Here is a 22,621-nt window from a genome sequence, read left to right as displayed (position 1 = left end):
TTGAACACAACATGAATGTAATGAAAAAAAAATCAATAATGGGAATAAGAAATAAAATGCAGCATGTCCGGAAAAAAAAAATATGAAATCAGAATCCAAAGAAATCCAAATGAAAATGTGTCCAAATTCTCAGTTCAACAAAGCAAATCCAAGGGAAAAAAATATATGAAATCCATTGCGCCATGGTGAAATTAAAATAAAAACGAGAAACATCCACTGTTCAACTATATACAAATCACCAATCCAGGGTCCATGACCCCAACAAATGAAATGAAACCTACAAAAAACCCTACCTAATAATGAACTATATACAAAAATGTGGTGCATTGTCCAAGCGGCCCAAAATAAACAAAAACAGAAAGGAAACCTAACACTATCTAACTATTTACAATGGCAGCGGGCTAGTCCGACGGCTCACTTTTTGATGTCCCGGGCCAGGGCATCATCGAACTCCCGCTCAATGTCCTGGAGGCGGTCCTCTTCCATGGCCCCGAGGGTTCGCAGAGACAACGACATGTTCACCTCCAACTCCCTGCGAATTGCATCGAGGCACTCGGCCCGCCTCAGGGCCATCCGCATGGAGTTCTCCGACCTGACCATTGTGAGCCATGCCTCTTCCGCCCGCTGCCGCTCCGCATCTATGGCGTGGCCCAACCGCTGCCACATGGGAGACACTTGAAATCTGGGGTCCTCCTGCCCTATGGCCGATGCCTGCCCCTCCGATGTTGAAGGCCCGAGCCATCATTGCTCCCACCATGTTGCTGCTGCTGTGCCTGTGCCTGCGCCCTGGCTCTTGCTGCCTGCATGTCCTCCTCCGGCTGGGGTGCAGTTGTTGTGGTGGCCGCCCCTGGTGGAAGTCCGACTCCCGACTGTGGCAGGGGTGTGTCCTCCACCTGCCTGGCCGCTGGGTCAGGGGCAGCTCCACAGGGTACCCAGGTGACACATGGGTGGGAAGATGGCATGGAGGACGACTGGCGCGTAGGGGGTTCAGGTGAGGAGGGGGTCGCAAGAAGGTCCAGCACACAGAGGAATCCAGCACCGGTGACCCGTCCCAGTAGGACAACGTGGTCAAAGAGGCATGCGAGACGACGTGCAGTCTCTCCACGAAAAGACTGCAGGTCACCTTGCATGCCCCGTTCACGCAACGCTATCCCACTCAGGACAGGCTCAACACAGGCCCAGATAGCCACATCCGCAGGGAGAGGAAGGCCAGTTGTTGTGTGCTCATCCCCTCCCTGAAAACGGGTCTGGACGTAGGCATCCCTGCTGGTGCCAGATGATGCAGTGACAGGATCAGGGACAGGATTACACACAGACACCTCCGTGGCTGCCTGTGCTGCCACCTGTCCCTGCCCCTGCATTGCACCACTAGCACCAGTGGAATCCCCACCTCCAGACCCCGTGTGTGTCCCTTCCATGGCCTCCTCCTCCACCAAACCCTCCACCAACCTGGATGACTCCGTGCCATCTTCCTCCGTTGGACCCTGTGGGGTCTCAACTGCCCCTTCTGCTGCTGAGGAGTCCACCTCTGACCTCTGCCTCTTGGACCTACCCTCGGCAGCTGCGGCCTGGGGCACGGCACCAAACTCCTCACTCCCCGACGTGATGAGAATCTGGGAGGGGAGCCGGGCCTTGCGTCTCAGGCTGGTGGTGCAATCCCTGCCGCTGTGCTCCACAGCACCCTCTCCGCCCTCTTCATCAGTTGACGCTGCAGAAAAGGAGAGATAAAACACAGACATCAGGGCACTCTACAATGGACTTATACACACATGACAGTTGCACATGAGTGGCAGTGTCAAACTTCAGACATGGCATCACACTCCACGACACACATGTCATTTCAACTCACACACATGAGCATTGCCACAGCAATATTGCACCAGGCAGCAACATCCATACACATACAACAGCATGAGCAGCCGAAGGTGAGCCTGACATCACATGAAACACAGGGAGTGCACTAGACATGCACACAGGCTACCACACTTACATGCATATCTACATCTCCTCCAACTGTCGCAGTGATGCGATCGCCATACATGGCACATCTGGCATTCAGCCTTCTACATATCAGTGTCTCGTGCATCCATGTTGCATCACAGTTACACACTTGTCAAATACAACCACATGTGCACAGTACAGATACATGCAGCAGGAACCACCATCTCTGTGTGACACCACAACCATGCCAACGTACACACACAGAAATTCAAACATGTGTGCTACCACACCTGCATTTTCACAGCATGCTTACCAACACATACACCATCGATGTGTCTCACACCTAAGAGGACTCACATGTGGCAGCCTCACGCCCCTGTTCATACACATCCCTACATGGCCCTACGAAAACACATGTGAAACCAGCACATTACTGGCACACCACCACACACACAGCGTCCTATCAGTATGCATGTACACTTACCACTCGACTCCAGACGGGTCTGCCTCTCAAGGACCTGGACGTGGAGTGCTAGGCATATGTGTTCCAGGACCCTCATCTGATGGTGGGACAGGTGGCCCCGGCGCCCCTTGGCATCCGCTGCCTTCAAGAGGCACCAGGCCTTGTTAAGGGTCCTGGACCTGAAGTCCTCCCAGCGCTTCTTGACATGTTGTAAGTCGCGGACTGCCACCCCCTCCGCGTTGAAGGCAGTCACAATGTCCTTTGAGATCCTGGTCCGTCCTTCATTGTCGGCGCACAAACTTCCAAAGAGGGCATCATACTGCCCCAGGACTTGCTCCACCAGGACACCAACTTCCCTGGCACTGAAGCTGGTGGCTCTCTGCCTCTCTGGCTGGGGTTTCCAGTGGTGCCAGATGGTGTTGTGCCCGACATGGCAACCCCAGAGGCAGGAGTGGGTGGGCAACTAGGTCCTGGGGCTGGGCTGTGGAGCAATGGTATCCCAGTCGGGAGTCTTTGGTTCCAACAGGGGTGGTCACAGCAACTGCACCCCTGGCTGACATGCAGGCAGCAAATAGCAGGGCACGTGGGCAGCAGGCAGTCAGGCAGCAGCAGATGGCAGGTGGGAGCGTGCTCGGGGCTCTGGGGGGCAGTAATTCGGCCTTCTGGGCAGGAGCATGGTCTTCCGTGTGTTGTTGCGTGGCCAGCTTGATACGGAGTGATTTGGCACATGAAAATCTTGCACGTCAGCGTGTAATTCGAGGAAAGGCCCTTCGCTCGTAACCGCATCAGCACACGTACGCGGTTTAATTGGACCAAAGGCCCTTAGCGCGTAAGCACTTCTGTGATGTGAATCGCGCGGGCGTTTCCCTCGTGACGTGGGTATAGTGGTTCAGCGCGCATGAAAAAACTGCACGTCTGCGTGTGGATGCGTGTAATCCAAGGAAAGGGCCTACGCGCGTAATTGACGTGACACGCGCAGGCGTTTCCATCAACACGGGTGCATGTTCATTGTACACGTCCAAAAACTGTACGTCCGAGTGTCAGCTCGTGTAATTGGAGGAAAGGGTCTTATCGCGTACACGTGTAAGTGACGCTGTACGTGTGGGCCACTTTAAAAGGTATATGTAGGACCCCATTCCCTTGTACGTGCTTTTTGTAGAGAGCGAGTGAGTGAATTCTGTACTTCTTGTCGGTTCACACGCGATTACTTCACAGCGTTTCAAGTTCGTACTCCCTGTTACCTCTGACAGCGTTCTTTATTTTTTTGGGCCTGTTTTCTCAAACAGCGTTCACTTCTTCTTTTGTCCTGTCTCCTCAGACAGTGTACAGTTCTTCTTTTGGCAGGGGTGTTGCCTACGCGCACACGCGCATTTTTTTCACATTCTTTTTCAAGGCAGACGGTGAGTCGGGCACGCATTTACCAACTGTGCTTGCCCCGTGTTTCGCGAACCCCTTCAGAGGTCATTGTAGGCTGCATGTAATACGTGTACGCTTGTTTTTGTGTTTCTGGGTGCCACAGTGTAGTGCGGGTTCATTTTTCCATGCACGTGGTCTCTGAGGGGTTGCGTGCATGATACTTGTTCTGTTTTTGGGGTGCCTGTGCGTTGCGTGACCCATCATCTTCCCCCAGGGGTCACAGACAGCCTTGCTAGAGCACTAGGGTAAGAATTCCATCTAGTACCCTACCCCTTTCTCCCCCAATTGCCCAGGACAATTGTTTACTGCAACTCCGATTCGCACAACAACATCAGTGCCATGGTTGGGAGGCGACCTAGCGGTAAGGGAAGCAAAGGAGGCCGACCTCCAAAAGGTGGGCGTGGTGGGCGTGGTAGGGGACGTTGCCAGGATTTGCAGGGTGCACCTAGACACCCATGTGTGGAGGACCAATCAGGGTCACCCATGCCCCCCCATGGTTGAGGGCAACGTGGCTGACACCATCCCAGCTCAGCCCTTGTTGGACCAGCCCATTGTGGCACCTGAGCCGGCACAGGATGACTCCCAGGCTGACTTCCAGGTCAGCAAGTCTAAGCCACGTGTGTAGGTGCAAGTTGGTGTCACCAGGTCACGTGAGCAGGGTGGGGAGGCTGCAGGGGCAGCTGCAGCTCTATCCACCCCAGCTCTGAGTCTGCCAGCCGGGACAGTGTCAGTCCTGGTCCATCAAACTGACGTTGCCCCTGCCAACATCACACTTCAGCCAATGCCTGCACCAAGACCTATTGTCATTGTGCCTTCGCACACTCCCAGTATCCAGTCCAGCTGCGCTTCTGCGCCTACTGACCAGAGCAGCGCAAGCCACTCAGGCTCTGCTACACCTTTGAAGAAGAGGAAGAAGGGTGCTCTGGCACTACAGGCTGAGACCCCAGACACGGCTACACAGTCCGGCACGTCAAGGAAGCCTAGCTTTAATGACCCCGAACTTGATGCACTTGTGAGCTATGTGTCGGCACAAAGCCGCGAAATGTTGGTGACTGCAGTGTGCAAGACCACACCTGGTCAACGTAGGGCACACTGGCAGACCATCGCGGACCGCATAAGTGCCGTTGGATTTGTGAGGCGCACAGCTGATGATTGCTACAACCGGTGGAATGACCTGAGACACAGAGCAAAGAACAAGCTGGCCTCAAATCATGCCGCTACTCCGGTGTCTGGCGGTGGGTCTCCACAAGAGGACAACAAACTCACTGAACATGAGTCTGTTGCTGGGACCTTCGTCACAGAGGAACAGATCCAAGGTGTGGGAGATCTACCTGTTTACAAGTCATTGTCCGGTGAGTGCCCATGCGTGTTTGTGTAATCCATGTGTATGTTGTTTGGGTGACGGGTTCTGATTGAGTGCCAGGTGAGGGTGTGTACTCCTGAGTGTTATGGGTCACCCATTTTCTTCCTCCCATACATTCACGTACCTTGGATTTGGGTATGACTGTATCCCTTCTGCCCACAGTTGCCAATTAGACCCACATTAGTGCACTTTACCTTGAACTGTCATCTTGCAACTACATTGTTCAGATTTTGTAAGTGTTCATTCAGGCTGATTTTTTCCACTCTCCCATTTTTGCTATGCATTTTTCTGCCCTATTGCAACATATGTGATATGCTTCGGTCATTGTTTACAGCCCACACTGGGCCACTATTTGTACCTGGTTATGTTAATGATTACACCATTCAGGCCGATGGAGTATTGGGCTGCAGACATTTTTTGTTAGGGCCTGTTGCATGTGGAAGATGACAGATGTTTCCTGTAATGTTAAAGTGACCAACCATTGATCAGCCTACAATGACTGTGTTATTAGACACTGGATGTGTTTCAGTGTGTGGCACATGCATATTTTGCAACACTATTCAGCATCAATCTTCTAATCATGTCGATGTGACATGGATGTGTGACAGTACTCATTCACTGACATATTGCTGTATTTTTGTAATTTACCGTGGCTATGCTACATGACATCTGTGTGGTGGCATGTGTCATGTATGTGTATTGGACATGCAACTCACAGCCTGATGTGTGATGCCAGTGCTACCTAACATGCTGCAAATGTGTTGCTTTTCCATCTTGCTCTCCCTAGTGTCTGCCTTTTTGACTCCACGTCCAACTCTTTGACAGTGCATGCATGGCAGGGTTATAGTCATGTGGGACATGTGTAAATCATGTACTGGATCTCTGGCTTGTCACGGCCTATGTGTGTGCTATGGTGCTCATGCCTGTTTCCATTTTTTGTCTTTCATGTTTTTGCAGGTGATGACGCACTTGGTGCTGTTGAGGTTGAGGAGATGCTGCAGACCCAGGAGGAATCTCAGGCACGACCGGGCACCAGTGGGGGACGTGGTGTGGTGGTGGTTGAAAACCCAATGTTACTGCAGACCATACTGTCCAGGGGTGTCTCTGGGTGCACCTCCCCAGACCTCTATTCAGGTGCTGAGTCGGATGATGAGACTTATGTGCCGTCGCAGGTAAGTGTTTCTGTCAGGGATTCTGTTCTGTCCAACCCACCTGGACCAGGGGTAGAACCCTCTATGGGGGTGTCAGTGTTGGTAGGTCTGCCTTTGGCAGTTACGGATGCAGCGTCACACTCGACAGCATCTGATCCTGTTGCTGGGCAAGCAGATCAGAGGGGAATGCAGTCCTGCAGCCTCAGGCAGTGCAAGCACAGCAAGGTGCAGATCGCCTTGCCCCAAACAGGTGTGGTGCCCGTCGATGCGGTGGCTGTGCGCCACCAGGTAATACTATCTGGGAAAACTCCATGTACGGTATGGCAAACCAACAGGCAGCATCAGTAGAAATGATGGCTCAGGCAATGGAGAGGGTGGCCACTTCCATTATCCCCCCCTGAAAGGCAGATGGAGCAACAACAGCAGGCAACAGACTCCATTTGCCAATCACACAGGGAAGACATGTTGGCGTCCAACAGGGACCGACGGGCGGCACTGGAGACTCTGCACAAAACCATATCAATAGAGTCACAGGGCCACAGGGAAGCCTGAGGGTGGAACTCCATAACCCCAGGCAGAGTCTGCTTGAACTTGAGGCTTCCCGAAATGTTAGGGCAGAACAGCAGCTGGAGCAGCTCACACGTTCACTCTCAGCTGAGCTGCATGCAACACATGAGGAGATCTGGGCATCACGCGAGGCCATGCGTACAGAAATGCAGGCAACCCGTGATGTGCTGCATGGGGATCTCTGCAATTTAATCCTCCAGAATCAGAACTTCCAGATCTGCATGCTTGCTGCCATGGAGGACCATTCCAGGGCTTTGCATGGGCTGCCTCCCATAGTGCCACCGCCTCCTGATGCAGCAGCAGAGGATGAGCACAAGGAGGTTTTTTTTTTCGTAACATCCACGCAGGTGGGTGTTGGTGTGCACCTTGTCCTCGAACCTCCTAGGTGGCCTCCCCCACAGCCCCTGGCCCCCACATGGCCATTTTTGATTTTTGATGATTTTTTTTACAGTGTGTTGCCTTGTGTGGCTCCCGTGGGCATCCACTGTATTCCGGCTGGGCACGTGCAGGCTTGTCCTGAGTTTGGATTAGATGCTTGGGTTTGGGAGACACACACCCCTCCTGCTTCCCGTTTCCATGGGCTTGCAAAGGGTGTGACCAAGTGACAGTGAATTACACAGTGACGTTGGGCTCCCATGAGCTGTGTGGGCAGTCTGTAGTCAATACTGTGTAGACATCCCTAGTGGATATTGTTGTTGTATTGTACACTGCATGGTGTATTGATGTGTACTTGTGCATCCATGTCTTCCTCCTAATCTGCAGGTTCCTTCCTCATGTCTTCACAAGGCCGTCTACTTTTCAGATGCAGTTCATGTTGTATGCAGTACACTGAGACATTTGCGTGGCATCAACACTCTACAGTTGTAAGGGGTCGATGTGCTGGCATATTCAGGTGGTAAGACTACCACTACTTGAACTTAGTACTGTCATGATTTTGCATTTTTCCATGGTGTGTTGCAGCATTGTGTTGGTGGTAAGTATTTGGTAATGTGTGCTGTTAGTTATACATTACTGGGAGCATATTGTGTGTGGGCAGTTTACATTAGGGACAGTGTACTTTGTGATACTTGTGTCAGGTCTTGTGCATTGCTTTGTTTGCTTTCACATTGCATGACATGCCATGGCGTGTTTGGTGGTGGAGCTGGGGAGGGGTTGGGTGACATGGCGCTGTTCTCATGTTGTATTTAGCAAGGGGGTAATGAATCTAGCAGCATAGATGTATGTCTTTTGATGACACAGCATTGGTGGTGTTTGGGTAGGTAGGGATGCACACAATGTAACACTTCCGGGTGACCAATCTCAGGATGGTATGGTTGTGACAGTTGAGTGTCCCTTATGTCATCATCATTGATTGTCAGCTGGTATGTGCCAGGGCTGTGTGTACTCCACAGGGGTGTGATTTTAGGTGAAGTAATTAGCCACCAGCTATGTACGGGCTGCCTCACCATGTGCCCTTTCCCCTCCCATGCGCAGCGGGCGTGCATGTGGTTGGGGATGTGGGGGCACCACCATGTCCACTGGCAGGCCCCGGCGTGTTGCAACGTTGTGCAGAACACATGCTGCCACTATGATCCTGCACACTACTTGGGGAGAATATAACAGCTGGCCACCACAGCGGTCAAGAGAGCGAAAGCGTGTCTTGAGCACTCCGAATGTGCGCTCCACTATGCCCCGGGTTGCAATATGGGCTGTGTTGTATCTTACCTAGGGTGGCGTTCCGAATAGGCGTCATCAAGTGGGTGCTCAGAGAGTAGGGGAGGTGGTGATGGATATCATTAGTGGGGTTGTGACATTACTCAGTATCTGACATGCATGCATGTGCAGTGCATTTATACTCACCAAGCAGCCATGTATCACCATGCTGCCCAGCTTCTAGGTCCCGGTTTAGGGTTGACATTCTGTAAATGAAACTGTCGTGGGTGGACCCTGGATAGTTGGCATATACTGAGGTGATGATTCCCTTGGCATCACATACTACCTGCACGTTGATGGAATGCCAGTGCTTGCGGTTTCTATAGATGTGCTCAGATGCCCTGGGGGGACATAGAGCCACATGGGTGCAATCAATGGCACCTAGCACTTTGGGGAATTGTGCCACCCCATAGAAATCCTGGATGGCAACCTGCCTTTCTGCAGGTGTTCTGGGCAGGTATATGTGCCTGCGGACTGATGGGCGTGCAGTCATGATGGCCAACACCTGGTATAGGCAACGTGACTGTGTGGCCTGTGACCCCCGCCCCCACTATAGCACTTGTCCGCTGAAATGATCCAGTGGCCAAGAAGTGCAGTACATTGAGGACCTTCTCCAGGGGGCTGAGTGCTTGGGAGCACAGGTTGGGTGATGTGAGGTCATCCTCCCACTCACTCACCAGGTCCAGTATTATGTGAGGTGGAAACCTGTACCTCCCATACACCTGGTCATCAGGCATCCCAAAAAGGCTGGTTCTGGGTATAAACATTCTGGGCCTGACTATCCTCCTCCTCCTCCTGCGGTATCCCATGACCACTGCAGCTAGGAACGGTATATTCATCTTGGCGTCTGAGCTAGTTTGCTGTTTGCGCGCACTTTTATGCTGCGCGGGTCGACGTACGCCTGCTTCCTGCTGGCGTACGTGTTTCCGGATTAGCGCATCTTTTTTGGCGCACGCATTAGCCCCGTTGATTTCATGAATACGGGTTGTAGATGCGCGTGTGGGCGTTCCACACATTTTCCTTCTGTACTTCCCCCGTGTTGCCCACATTTTCACGTGTTGTTCTCCATTCCACGTGTTACGCCCCCTGTCCCGCCTACTTTTGTTGTGTGCGCTGCGCTATGTGCGCTTTCGCTGTGCGCTTAGTGCACGCTGTTTGGAGACGTGTGCGCCAGCGTGCGCGACGCAGAATTTTAGCGTACATCCAGGGATTTACACGCGCACAGACTTCCATGAATCGCTGTGCACGGGTTTCGCTGCGATTTTCACACTTGCATATCGATTCGCACGCTTTCACACGTTTGCACCGAAAATTATAGGGTAATTCATAGAATTCAGCGGACAAGTGGCGCACGCGGCTGCCTCACAGTGTGTGCGTGCGAATTTCTGTGCCAGCCGGGTGTGCTAAAATCCATTTCCGCGCACAGCGTATTCATGGATTTTAGCTTCCAAAACCAGCCGTGGAGCAGAGTGGCGGAGCGACCCTGCAGCAACTCCAGTTACGCCCCAACCCCTCCCCGAGCGCCATGCACAGTGCACAAATCCTGTACATGGCGCACAGGCCCCAAACCACGAAAACGCCTGTAAAACTCCCCGAGCACCCCTCCGAATACACGTACCCCGCTGCACGGGGAGTGTCACACGCGATTGGAGCAGGGTACGTGTACACCAGGGGTTTGCGGGAAGTTTCATACGCGAAATGCCCTGTGCGAGTGGCGTACGTGTATTCCTGGAGTGCGTGGGAAGTTTCACATGCGATTGGAGCGGAGTACGTGTATTTCGGGGGGTGTGCGGGAAGTTTCACATGCGATTGGAGCGGGGAACGTGTATTTCGGGGGTGCGCGGGAAGTTTCACATGCGATAGGCCCTCTGCGAGTGGGGTACGTGTATTCCTGGGGTGCGTGGGAAGTTTCACACGCGATTTGAGCGGGGTACGTGATTTTCGGGGGTGCGCGGGGAGTCCTACACGTGAATTGGCAGTGTGGGTCCTCCCAGGTGTTCCCTCTATACCCTCCACGGCCCCTGCAGGCAGCCCACACCACAGGGGACTACCCTGCACCCCTGGTCATGTCCAGCAGGCAGCCAATCCACCATGGGCATGCCCCCCAGCCAAGCCACATGTCACCTTGCACTGGTGATCACCAACTCATGTTCCCCAGCACCCCCACCCCCCAGCAGTCAGGGACACCTGCCAGCAGGCCCCCACTCATGTCCCACACATGTCACCCAGCACCCCCACCCCCCAGCAGTCAGGGGCACCTGCCAGCAGGCCCCCACACATGTCCCCCAGTACCCCCACCCCCCAGCAGTCAGGGGCACCCGCCAGGAGGCCCCCACTCATGTCCCCCAGCCCCCCCACCCCCCAGCAGTCAGGGGCACCTGCCAGCAGGCCCCCACTCATGTCCCACACATGTCCCCCAGCACCCCCACCCCCCAGCAGTCAGGGGCACCTGCCAGCAGGCCCCCACACATGTTCCCCAGCACCCCCACCCCCAGCAGTCAGGGGCACCTGCCAGCAGGCCCCCACTCATGTCCCCCAGCACACCCACCCCCCAGCAGTCAGGGGTACCTGCCAGCAGGCCCCCACTCATGTCCCCCAGCAACCCCAACCCCCAGCAGTCAGGGGTACCTGCCAGCAGGCCCCCACACATGTCCCCCAGCACCCTCACCCCCCAGCTGTCAGGGGCATCTGCCAGCAGGCCCCCAAACATGTCCCCAGCACCCCCACCCCGCAGCAGTCAGGGGCACCTGCCAGCAGGCCCCCACTCATGTCCCCCAGCAGCCCCACCCCCCAGCAGTCTGGGGTACCTGCCTCCGGCCCCCACTCATATCCCCCAGCACCCCCACCCCCCAGCAATCAGGGGTACCTGCCAGCAGGGCCCCACACATGTCCCCCAGCACCCTCACCCCCCAGCAGTCAGGGGCACCTGCCAGCAGGCCCCCACACATGTACCCCCAGCACCCCCACCCCCCAGCAGTCAGGGGCACCTGCCAGCAGGCCCCCACTCATGTCCCCCAGCACCCCCACCCCCCAGCAGTCAGGGGCACCTGCCAGCAGGCTCCCACTCATGTCCCACACATGTCCCCCAGCACCCCCCTCAACAGTCGGGGGCACCTGCCAGCAGGCCCCCACTCATGTCCCACACATGTACCCCAGCACCCCCACCCCCAGCAGTCATGGGCACCTTCCAGCAGGCCCCCACACATGTCCCCCAGCACCCCCACCCTCCGGCAGTCAGGGGCACCTGCCAGCAGGCCCCCACTCATGTCCCACTCATGTCCCCCAGCACCCACGTCATGACGATCCTCAATCATGGGCCACATGGCCACCCACACCACACCCCACGCCAGCCCAAAGACCCAAACAAGTATTGCATCCACCCACAGAGAAATGGCCATTACATGATACAAACCGAATGGCAAGTATGTACATGAACACATGTCTGTCACACACACACAATGGGTGCAAGTGAATGTGAAAACCCATATCATTACATGCATGAAACCAATGAGAGAATACCACAATTCGAAGTATGAAACAAAAATGTATTGAACACAACATGAATGTAATGAAAAAAAAATCAATAATGGCAATAAGAAATAAAATTCAGCATGTCCGGAAAAAAATTAAAAATATGAAATCAGAATCCAAATAAATCCAAATGAAATTTGTCCAAAGTCTCAGTCCAACAAAGCAAATCCAAGGGAAAAAAAATATATGAAATCCATTGCGCCATGGTGAAATTAAAATAAAAACGAGAAACATCCACTGTTCAACTATATACAAATCACCAATCCAGGGTCCATGAGCCAAACAAATGAAATGAAACCTACAAAAAAACCCTACCTAATAATGAATTATATACAAAAATGTGGTGCATTGTCCAAGCGGCCCAAAATAAACAAAAACAGAAAGGAAACCTAACACTATCTAACTATTTACAATGGCAGCGGGCTAGTCCGATGGCTCACTTTTTGATGTCGAGGCCAGGGCATCATCAAACTCGCGCTCAATGTCCTGGAGGCGGTCCTCTTCCATGGCCCAGAGGGTTCGCAGGGACGACGACATGTTCACCACAAACTCCCTGTGAATTGCCTCGAGACACTCGGCCCGCCTCAGGGCCCTCCGCATGGAGTTCTCCGACCTGACCATTGAGAGCCGTGCCTCTTCCGCCCGCTGCCGCTCCGCCTCTATGGCGTGGCCCAACCGCTGCCACATGGAAGACACTTGAAATCCGGGGTCCTCCTGCCCTATGGCCGATGCCTGCCCCTCCGATGTTGAAGGCCCGAGCCATCATTGCTCCCACCATGTTGCTGCTGCTGTGCCTGTGCCTGCGCCCTGGCTCTTGCTGCCTGCATGTCCTCCTCCGGCTGGGGTGCAGTTGTTGTGGTGGCCACCCCTGGTGGAAGTCCGACTCCCGACTGTGGCAGGGGTGTGTCCTCCACCAGCTTGGCCGCTGGGTCAGGGGCAGCTCCAGAGGGTACCCAGGTGACACATGGGTGGGAAGATGGCATGGAGGACGACTGGCGCGTAGGGGGTTCACGTGAGGAGGGGGTTGCAAGAAGGTCCAGCACACAAAGGAATCCAGTACCGGTGACCCGTCCCAGTAGGTCAACGTGGTCAAAGAGGCATGCACGAAAAGACTGCAGGTCACCTCGCATGCCCCGTTGACGCAACGCTATCCCACTCAGGACAGGCTCAACACAGTCCCGGATAGCCACATCCGCAGGGAGAGGAAGTCCAGTTGTTGTGTGCTCATCCCCTCCCTGAAAACAGGTCTGGACGTAGGCATCCCTGCTGGTGCCAGATGATGCAGTGACAGAATCAGGGACAGGATTACACACAGGCACCTCCGCGGCTGCCTGTGCTGCCTCCTGTCCCTGCCCGTGCATTGCACCACTAGCACCAGTGGAATCCCCACCTCCAGACCCCTTGTGTGTCCCTTCCGTGGCCTCCTCCTCCACCAAACCCCCCACCAACCTGGATGACTCCGTGCCATCTTCCTCAGTTGGACCCTGTGGGGTCTCAACTGCCCCTTCTGCTGCCGAGGAGTCCACCGCCGACCTCTGCCTCTTGGTCCTACCCTCGGCAGCTGCGGCCTGGGACGCGGCACCAAACTCCTCACTCCCCGACGAGATGACAATCTGGGAGGGGAGCCGGGCCTTGCGTCTCCGGCTGGTGGTGCAATCCCTGCCGCTCCGCCCTCTTCATCAGTTGATGCTGCAGAAAGGGAGAGATAAAACACAGACATCAGGGCACTGTACAATGGACTGATACACACATGACAGTTGCACATGAGTGGCAGTGTCAAACTTCAGACATGGCATCACACTCCACGACACACATGTCATTTCAACTCACACACATGAGCATTTCCACGGCAATATTGCACCAGGCAGCAACATCCATACACATACAACAGCATGAGCAGCCGAAGGTAAGCCTGACATCACATGAAACACTGGGAGTGCACTAGACATGCACACACACCACCACACTTACATGCATATCTACATCTCCTCCAACTGTCGCAGTGATGCGATCGCCATACATGTCACATCTGGCATTCAGCCTTCTACATATCAGTGTCACGTGCATCCATGTTGCATCACACTTGTCAAATACACACACATGCACATCTACACAGTGCAGATACATGCAGCAGGAACCACCATCTCTGTGTGACACCACAACCATGCCAACATACATACACAGAAATTCAAACATGTGTGATACCACACCTGCATTTGCACAGCATGCTTACCAACACATACACCATCGATGTTCCTCACACCTAAGAGGACTCACATGTGGCAGCCTCACGCCCCTGTTCATACACATCCCTACATGGCGTACGAAAACACATGTGCAACCAGCACACTACTGGCACACCACCACACGCACAGCGTCCAATCAGTATGCATGTACACTTACCGCTCGACTCCAGACGGGTCTGCCTCTCAAGGACCTGGAGCGCTAGGCATATGTGTTCCAGGACCCTCATCTGGTGGTCGGACAGGTGGCCCCGGCGCCCCTTTGCATCCGCTGCCTTCAAGAGGCGCTGGGCCTTGTTGAGGGTCCTGGACCTGAAGTCCTCCCAGCGCTTTTTGACATGTTGTAAGTCGCGGACTGCCACCCCCTCCGCGTTGATGGCAGTCACAATGTCCATCCAGATCCTGGTCCGTCCTTGATTGTCGGCGCGCGAATTTCCAAAGAGGGCATCATACTGCCCCAGGACTTGCTCCACCAGGACACCAACTTCCCTGGCACTGAAGCTGGTGGCTCTCTGCCTCTCGGGCTGGGGTTGCCAGTGGTGCCAGATGGTGTTGTGCCCGACATGGCAACACCAGAGGCAGGAGTGGGTGGGCAACTGGGTCCTGGGGCTGGGCTGTGGAGCGATGGTATCCCAGTCGGGAGTCTTTGGTTCCAACAGGGGTGGTCACAGCAACTGCACCCCTGGCTGACGTGCAGGTAGCAAATAGCAGGGCACGTGGGCAGCAGGCAGCAGCAGATGGCAGGTGGGAGCGTGCTCGGGGCTCTGGGGGGCAGTAATTCGGCCTCCTGGGCAGGAGCGTGGTCTGCCGTGTGTTGTTGCGTGTCCAGCTTGATACGGAGTGATTTGGCACGTGAAAATCTTGCACGTCAGCGTGTAATTCGAGGAAAGTCCCTTCACGCGTAAGCGCATCAGCACACGTACGCAGTTTAATTGGACCAAAGGCCCTTAGCACGTAAGAGCGTCTGTGATGTGAATCGGCTGGGCGATTCCCTCGTGATGTGGGCATAGTGGTTCAGCGCGCGTGAAAAAACAGCACGTCCGCGTGTGGATGCGTGTAATCCGAGGAAAGGGCCCACGCGCGTAAGTGATGTGACGCGCGTGGGCGTTTCCATCAACACGGGTGCATGTTCATCGTACACATCCAAAAACTGCACGTCCGAGTGTCAGCTCGTGAAATTGGAGAAAAGGGCCTTAGCGCGTACACATGTAAGTGACGCTGTACGTGTGGGCCGCTTTAAAAGGTACGTATACGACCCCATTCCCTTGTACATGCTTTTCGTGGAGAGCGAGTGGGTGAATTCTGTACTTCTTGTTGGTTCACACGCGATTACTTCACAGAGTTTCAAGTTCGTACTCCCTGTTACCTCTGACAGCGTTCTTTATTTTTTTGGGCCTGTTTCCTCAAACAGCGTTCACTTCTTCTTTTGTCCTGTCTCCTCAGACAGCGTACAGTTCTTCTTTTGGCGGGGGTGTTGCCTACGCGCACACGCGCGTTTTTTTCACGTTCTTTTTCCAGGCAGACAGTGAGTCATGAACACATTTACCAACTGTGCTTGCCCCGTGTGTCGCGTACCCCTTCAGAAGTCATTGTAGGCTGCGTGTAATACGTGTACGCTTGTTTTTGTGTTTCTGGGTGCCACAGCGTAGTGCGGGTTCATTTTTCCACGCACGTGTTCTACGAGGGGTTGCGTGCACGTTACTTTTTGTTTTTGGGGTGCCTGTGCGTTGCGTGACTCGTCATCTTCCCCCAGGGGTTACAGACAGCCTTGCTAGAGCACTAGGGTACGAATTCCATCTAGTACCCTACCCCTTTCACCCCCAATTGCCCAGGACAAATGTTTACTGCAACTCCCATACGCACAACAACATCCCTGCCATGGTTGGGTGGCGACCTAGCGGTAAGGGAGCCAAAGGTGGCCGACTTCCAAAAGGTGGGCGTGGTGGGCGCAGTAGGGGACGTGGCCAGGATTTGCAGGGTGCCCCTAGACCCCCATGTGTGGAGGACCAATCAGGGACACCCATGTATGGTTGAGGGCAACGTGGCTGACAACATCCCAGCTCAGCCCTTATTGGACCAGCCCATTGTGGCACCTGAGCCGGCACAGGATGACTCCCAGGCTGACTTCCAGGTCAGCAAGTCTAAGCCACGTGTGTCTGTGCAAGTTGGTGTCACCAGGCCACGTGGATCTGGGGCAGCGATGTCATCTGCTGCCCCAAGTAGGCAGGGTGGGGAGGCTGCAGGGACAGCTGCAGCTCTATCCACCCCAGCTCTGAGTCTCCCAGCCAGGACCGTGTCGGTCCTCGTCCATCAAACTGACGTTGCCCCTGCCAACATCACACTTCAGCCAATGCCTGCACCAAGACCTATTGTCATTGTGCTTTCGCACACTCCCAGTACCCAGTCCACCTGCGCTTCTGAGCCTACTGACCAGAGCGGCGCAAGCCACTCAGGCTCTGCTCCACCTTTCAAGAAGAGGAAGAAGGGTGCTCTGGCACTACAGACTGAGAACCCAGACACGGCTACACAGTCCGGCATGTCAAGGAAGCCTAGCTTTAATGAACCCGAACTTGATGCACTTGTGAGCTATGTGTCGGCACATAGCCGCGAAATGTTGGTGACTGCAGGGTGCAAGACCACACCTGGTCAACGTAGGGCACACTGGCAGACCATCGCGGACCGCATAAGTGCCCTTGGATTTGTGAGGCGCACAGCTGATGATTGCTACAAGCGGTGGAATGACCTTAAACGCAGAGCAAAGAACAAGCTGGCCTCAAATCATGCCACTACTCCGGTGACTGGCAGTGGGTCTCCACAAGAGGACAACAAACTCACTGAACATGAGTCTGTTGCTGGGACCTTCGTCACAGAGGAACAGATCCAAGGTGTGGGAGATCTACCTGATTACAAGGCATTGTTCGGTGAGTGCCCATGCGTGTGTGTGTAATCCATGTGTATGTTGTTTGGGTGACGGGTTCTGATTGAGTGCCAGGTGGGGGTGTGTACTCCTGAGTGTTATGGGTCACCCATTTGCTTCCTCCCATACATTCACGTGCCTTGGATTTGGGTATGACTGTATCCCTTCTGCCCACAGTTACCAATTAGACCCACATTAGTGCACTTTACCTTGAACTGTCATCTTGCAACTACATTGTTCAGATTTTGTAAGTGTTCATTCAGGCTGATTGTTTCCACTCTCCCATTTTTGCTACGCATTTTTCTGCCCTATTGCAACATATGTGATATGCTTCGGTCATTGTTTACAGCCCACACTGGGCCACTGTTCTTACCTGGTTATGTTAATGATTACACCATTCAGGCCGATGGAGTATTGGGCTGCAGAAATTTTTTGTTAGGGCCTGTTTGCATGTGGAAGATGACAGATGTTTCCTGTAATCTTAAAGTGACCAACCATTGATCAGCCCACAATGACTGTGTTATTGGACACTGGATGTGTTTCAGTGTGTGGTACATGCATATTTTGCAACACTATTCAGCATCAATCTTCGCATCATGTCGATGTGACATGGATGTGTGACATTACTCATTCACTGACATATTGCTGTAGTTTTGTAATTTACCGTGGCTATGCTACATGACATCTGTGTGGGGGCATGTGTCATGTATGTTTATTGGACATGCCACTCACAGCCTGATGTGTGATGCCAGTGCTACCCAACCTTCTGCAAATGTGTTGCTTTTCCATCTTGCTCTCCCCAGTGTCTACCTTTTTGACTCCACTTCCAACTCTTTGACAGTGCATGCAAGGCAGGGTTATAGTCAAGTGAGACATGCGTAAATCATGTACTGGATCTCTGGCTTGTCACGGCCTATGTGTGTGCTATGGTGCTCATGCCTGTTTCCATTTGTTGTCTTTCATGTTTTTGCAGGTGATGACGCACTTGGTGCTGTTGAGTTTGAGGAGTTGCTGCAGACCCAGGAGGAATCTCAGGCACGACTGGGCACCAGTGGGGGACGTGGTGTGGTGGTGGGTGAAAACCCAATGTTACTGCAGACCATACTGTCCAAGGGTGTCTCTGGGTGCACCTCCCCAGACCTTTATTCTAGTCGGATGATGAGACTTATGTGCCATTGCAGGTAAATGTTTCTGGCAGGGATTCTGTTCTGTCCAACCCACCTGGACCAGGGGTAGAACCCTCTATGGGGATGTCAGTGTTGGTAGGTTCGCCTTTGGCGGTTACGGATGCTGGGTCACACTCCACAGCATCTGATCCTGTTCCTGGGCCAGCAGATCAGAGGGGGAATGCAGTCCTGCAGCCTCAGGGAGTGCCAGCACAGCAAGGTGCAGATCGCCTTGCCCCAAACAGGTGTGGTGCCCGTCGATGCGGTGGCTGTGTGCCACCAGGTAATACTGTATGGGAAAACTCCATGTACGGTATGGCAACCCAACAGGCAGCATCAGTAGAAATGATGGCTCAGGCAATGGAGAGGGTGGCCACTTCCATTATCCCCCCTGAAAGGCAGATGCCAATCACACAGGGAAGACATGTTGGTGTCCAACAGGGACCGACGGGCGGCACTGGAGACTCTGCGCAAATCCATATCAATAGAGTCACAGGGCCACAGGGAAGCCTGAGGGTGGAACTCCATAACCCCAGGCAGAGTCTGCTTGAACTTGAGGCTTCCCGAAATGTTAGGGCAGAACAGCAGCTGGAGCAGCTCACACGTTCACTCTCAGCTGCATGTGAGGAGATCCGGGCATCACGCCAGGCCATGCGTGCAGAAATGCAGGCAACCCCTGATGTGCTGCATGGGGATCTCCGTACTTTAATCCTCCAGAATCAGACCTTTCAGACCTGCATGCTTGCTATGGAGGACCATACCAGGGCTTTGCATGGGCTGCCTCCCATAGTGCCACCGCCTCCTGATGCAGCAACAGAGGATGAGCAGAGCGACAGCAGTTCTCCCACAATGGCATAGCTGTGCAGGCCATGAGCCTAAGGAGTTTTTTTTTTTCGCAATATCCACGCAGGTGGGTGTTGGTGTGCAGCCTGTCCTCGAACCTCCTGGGTGGCCTCCCCCACCCCCATTGGCCCCCGCATGGTCATTTTTGATGTTTGATGATTTTTTTACAGTGTGTTGCCTTGTGTGGCTCCAGTGGGCATCCACTGTATTCCGGCTGGGCACATGCAGGCTTGTCCTGAGTTTGGATTAGTTGCTTGGGTTCGGAAGACACACACCCCTCCTGTTTCCCGTTTCCATTGGCTTGCAAAGGGTGTGACCAAGTGACAGTGAATTACACAGTGACGTCTGGCTCCCTTGAGGTGTGTGGGCAGTCTGTAGTCAATACTGTGTAGACATCCCTTGTGGATATTGTTGTTGTATTGTACACTGCATGGTGTATTAATATGTGCTTGTGCATCCATGTCTTCCTCCTAATCTGCAGGTTCCTTCCTCATGTCTTCACAAGGCCGTCTACTTTTCAGATGCAGTTCATGTTGTATGAAGTACGCTGAGACATTTGCGTGGCAGCAACACTCTACAGTTGTAAGGAATCGATGTGCTGGTGTATTCAGGTTGTAAGACTACCACTACTTGAACTTAGTACTGTCATGTTTTTGCATTTTTCCATGGTGTGTTGCAGCATTGTGTTGGTGGTAAGTATTTGGTAATGTGTGCTGTTAGTTATACATTACTTGGAGCATATTGTGTGTGGGCAGTTTCCATTAAGGACAGTGTAATTTGTGACACTTTTGTCAGGTCTTGTGCATTGCTTTGTTTGATTTCACATTGCATGACATGCCATGGTGTGTTTGATGGTGGAGCTGGGGAGGGGTTGGGTGACATGGCGCTGTTCTCATGTTGTATTTAGCAAGGGGGTAATGAATTTAGCAGCATAGATGTATGTCTTTTGATGACACAGCATTGGTGGTGTTTGGGTAGGTAGGGATGCACACAACGTAACACTTCCAGGTGACCAATCTCAGGATGGTATGGTTGTGACAGTTGAGTGTCCCTTATGTCATCATCATTGATTGTCAGCTGGTATGTGCCAGGGCTGTGTTCACTCCACAGGGGTGTGATTTTATGTGAAGTAATTAGCCACCAGCTGCATACGGGCTGCCTCACCATGTGCCCATCCCCTCCCATGCGCAGCTGGCGTGCATGTGGTTGGGGATGTGGGGGCACCACCATGTCCACCGGCAGGCCCTGGCGTGTTGCAACGTTGTGCAGGACACATGCTGCCACTATGATCCTGCGCACTACTGGGGGAGCATATAACAGCTGCCCACCAGAGCCGTCAAGGGAGCGAGAGCGTGTCTTGAGCACTCCGAATGTGCGCTCCACTATGCCCCGGGTTGCAATATGGGCTGTGTTGTATCTTACCTCGGGTGGCGTGGTGGGGTTTCGAATTGGCGTCATCATGTGGGTGCTCAGAAGGTAGGCACTGTCCCCTGGGGAGGTGGTGATGGGTATCATTAGTGGGGTTGTGACATTACTCAGTATCTGACATGCATGCATGTGCAGTGGCATTTATACTTACCAAGCAGCCATGTATCACCATGCCGCCCAGCTTCTGCCGCCCAGCTTCTAGGTCCCGGTTTAGGGTTGACATTCTGTAAATGAAACTGTCATGGGTGGACCCTGGATAGTTGGCATATACTGAGGTGATGATTCCCTTGGCATCACATTCTACCTGCACGTTGATGGAATGCCAGTGCTTGCGGTTTCTATAGATGTGCTCAGATGCCTTGGGGGGACGTAGAGCCACATGGGTGCAATCAATGGCACCTAGCACTTTGGGGAATTGTGCCACCCCATACAAATCCTGGACGGCAGCCTGCCTTTCTGCAGGTGTTCTGGGCATTTATAGGTGCCTGTGGACTGATGGGCGTGCAGTCATGATGGCCAACACCTGGTGTAGGCAACGTGACTGCGTGGCCTGTGATACCCCCCCCACTATATCACTTGTCTGCTGAAATGATCCAGTGGCCAAGAAGTGCAGTACATTGAGGACCTTCTCCAGGGGGCTGAGTGCTTGGGAGCACAGGGTGGGTGATGTGAGGTCATCCTCCCACTCACTCACCAGGTCGAGTATTATGTGAGGTGGAAACCTGTACCTCCCATACACCTGGTCATCAGGCATCCCAAAAAGGCTGGTTCTGGGTGTAAAAATTCTGGGCCTGACTATCCTCCTCCTCCTCCTGCGGTATCCCACGACCACTGCTGCTAGGAACAGTATATTCATCTTGGCGTTTGAGCTAGTTTGCTGTTTGCGCGCACTTTTATGCTGCTCGGGTCCACGTACGCCTGCTTCCTGCTGGCGTACGTGTTTCCGGATTAGAGCGTCTTTTTGGCGCACGCATTAACTCTGTTCGATTTCATGAATACGTGTTGTAGATGCGCGTGTGGGCGTTCCGCGCATTTGCCTCCTGTACTTCCCCCGTGATGCCCACATTGTCACGCGTTGTTCCCCATTCCACGTGTTACGCCCCGTCCCGCCTACTTTTGTTGTGTGCGCTGCGCTATGGGCGCTTTCACTGCGCGCTTAGTGCACGCTCTTTGGAGACGTGTGCACCAGTGTGCGCGACGCAGAATTTTAGCGCACATCCAGGGATTACACGCGCACAGACTTCCATGAATCGCTGTGCGCGGGTTTCGCTGCGATTTTTGCACTTACACTGCAATTCGCACGCTTTTGCACGTTTGTGCCGAAAAGTAGAGGGTAATTCATAGAATTCAGCAGACAAGTGGCGCACGCGGCTGGCACACAGTGTGTGCGTGCGAATTTCTGCACTAGCCGTGTGTGCTAAAATCCATTTCCGCGCACAGCGTATTCATGGATTTTAGCTTCCAAAACCAGCCATGGGGCAGAGTGGCGCAGCGACCCTGCAGCAGCTCCAGTTATGCCCACAACCCCTCCCCATCCGCCATGCACAGCGCACAAATCCCATACATGGCGCCCAGGCCCCCAACCACGAAAACGCCTGTAAAACTCCCCGAGCATCCCTCCGAATACACGGACCCCTTCTGCACGTGGAGTGTCACACATGATTGGAGCAGGGTACGTGTATAACAGGGGTTTGCGGGAAGTTTCATACGCGAAATGCCCTGTGCGAGTGGGGTACATGTATTCCTGGGGTGCGCAGGAAGTTTCACACGTGATAGGCCCTGTGCGAGTGAGGTACGTGTATTCCTGGGGTGCACAGGAAGTTTCACACGTGATTGGAGAGGGGAACGTGTATTACGGGGTGTGCAGGAAGGTTCACATGCGATAGGCCCTGTGCGAGTG

Source organism: Ambystoma mexicanum, chromosome 3p, assembly GCF_040938575.1.
Source record: "Ambystoma mexicanum isolate Mex_15411 chromosome 3p, UKY_AmexF1_1, whole genome shotgun sequence".
Lineage (NCBI taxonomy): Eukaryota > Metazoa > Chordata > Amphibia > Caudata > Ambystomatidae > Ambystoma > Ambystoma mexicanum.
The sequence above is the reverse complement of the archived record's forward strand: the minus strand, read 5'-3'. Positions refer to the sequence as shown.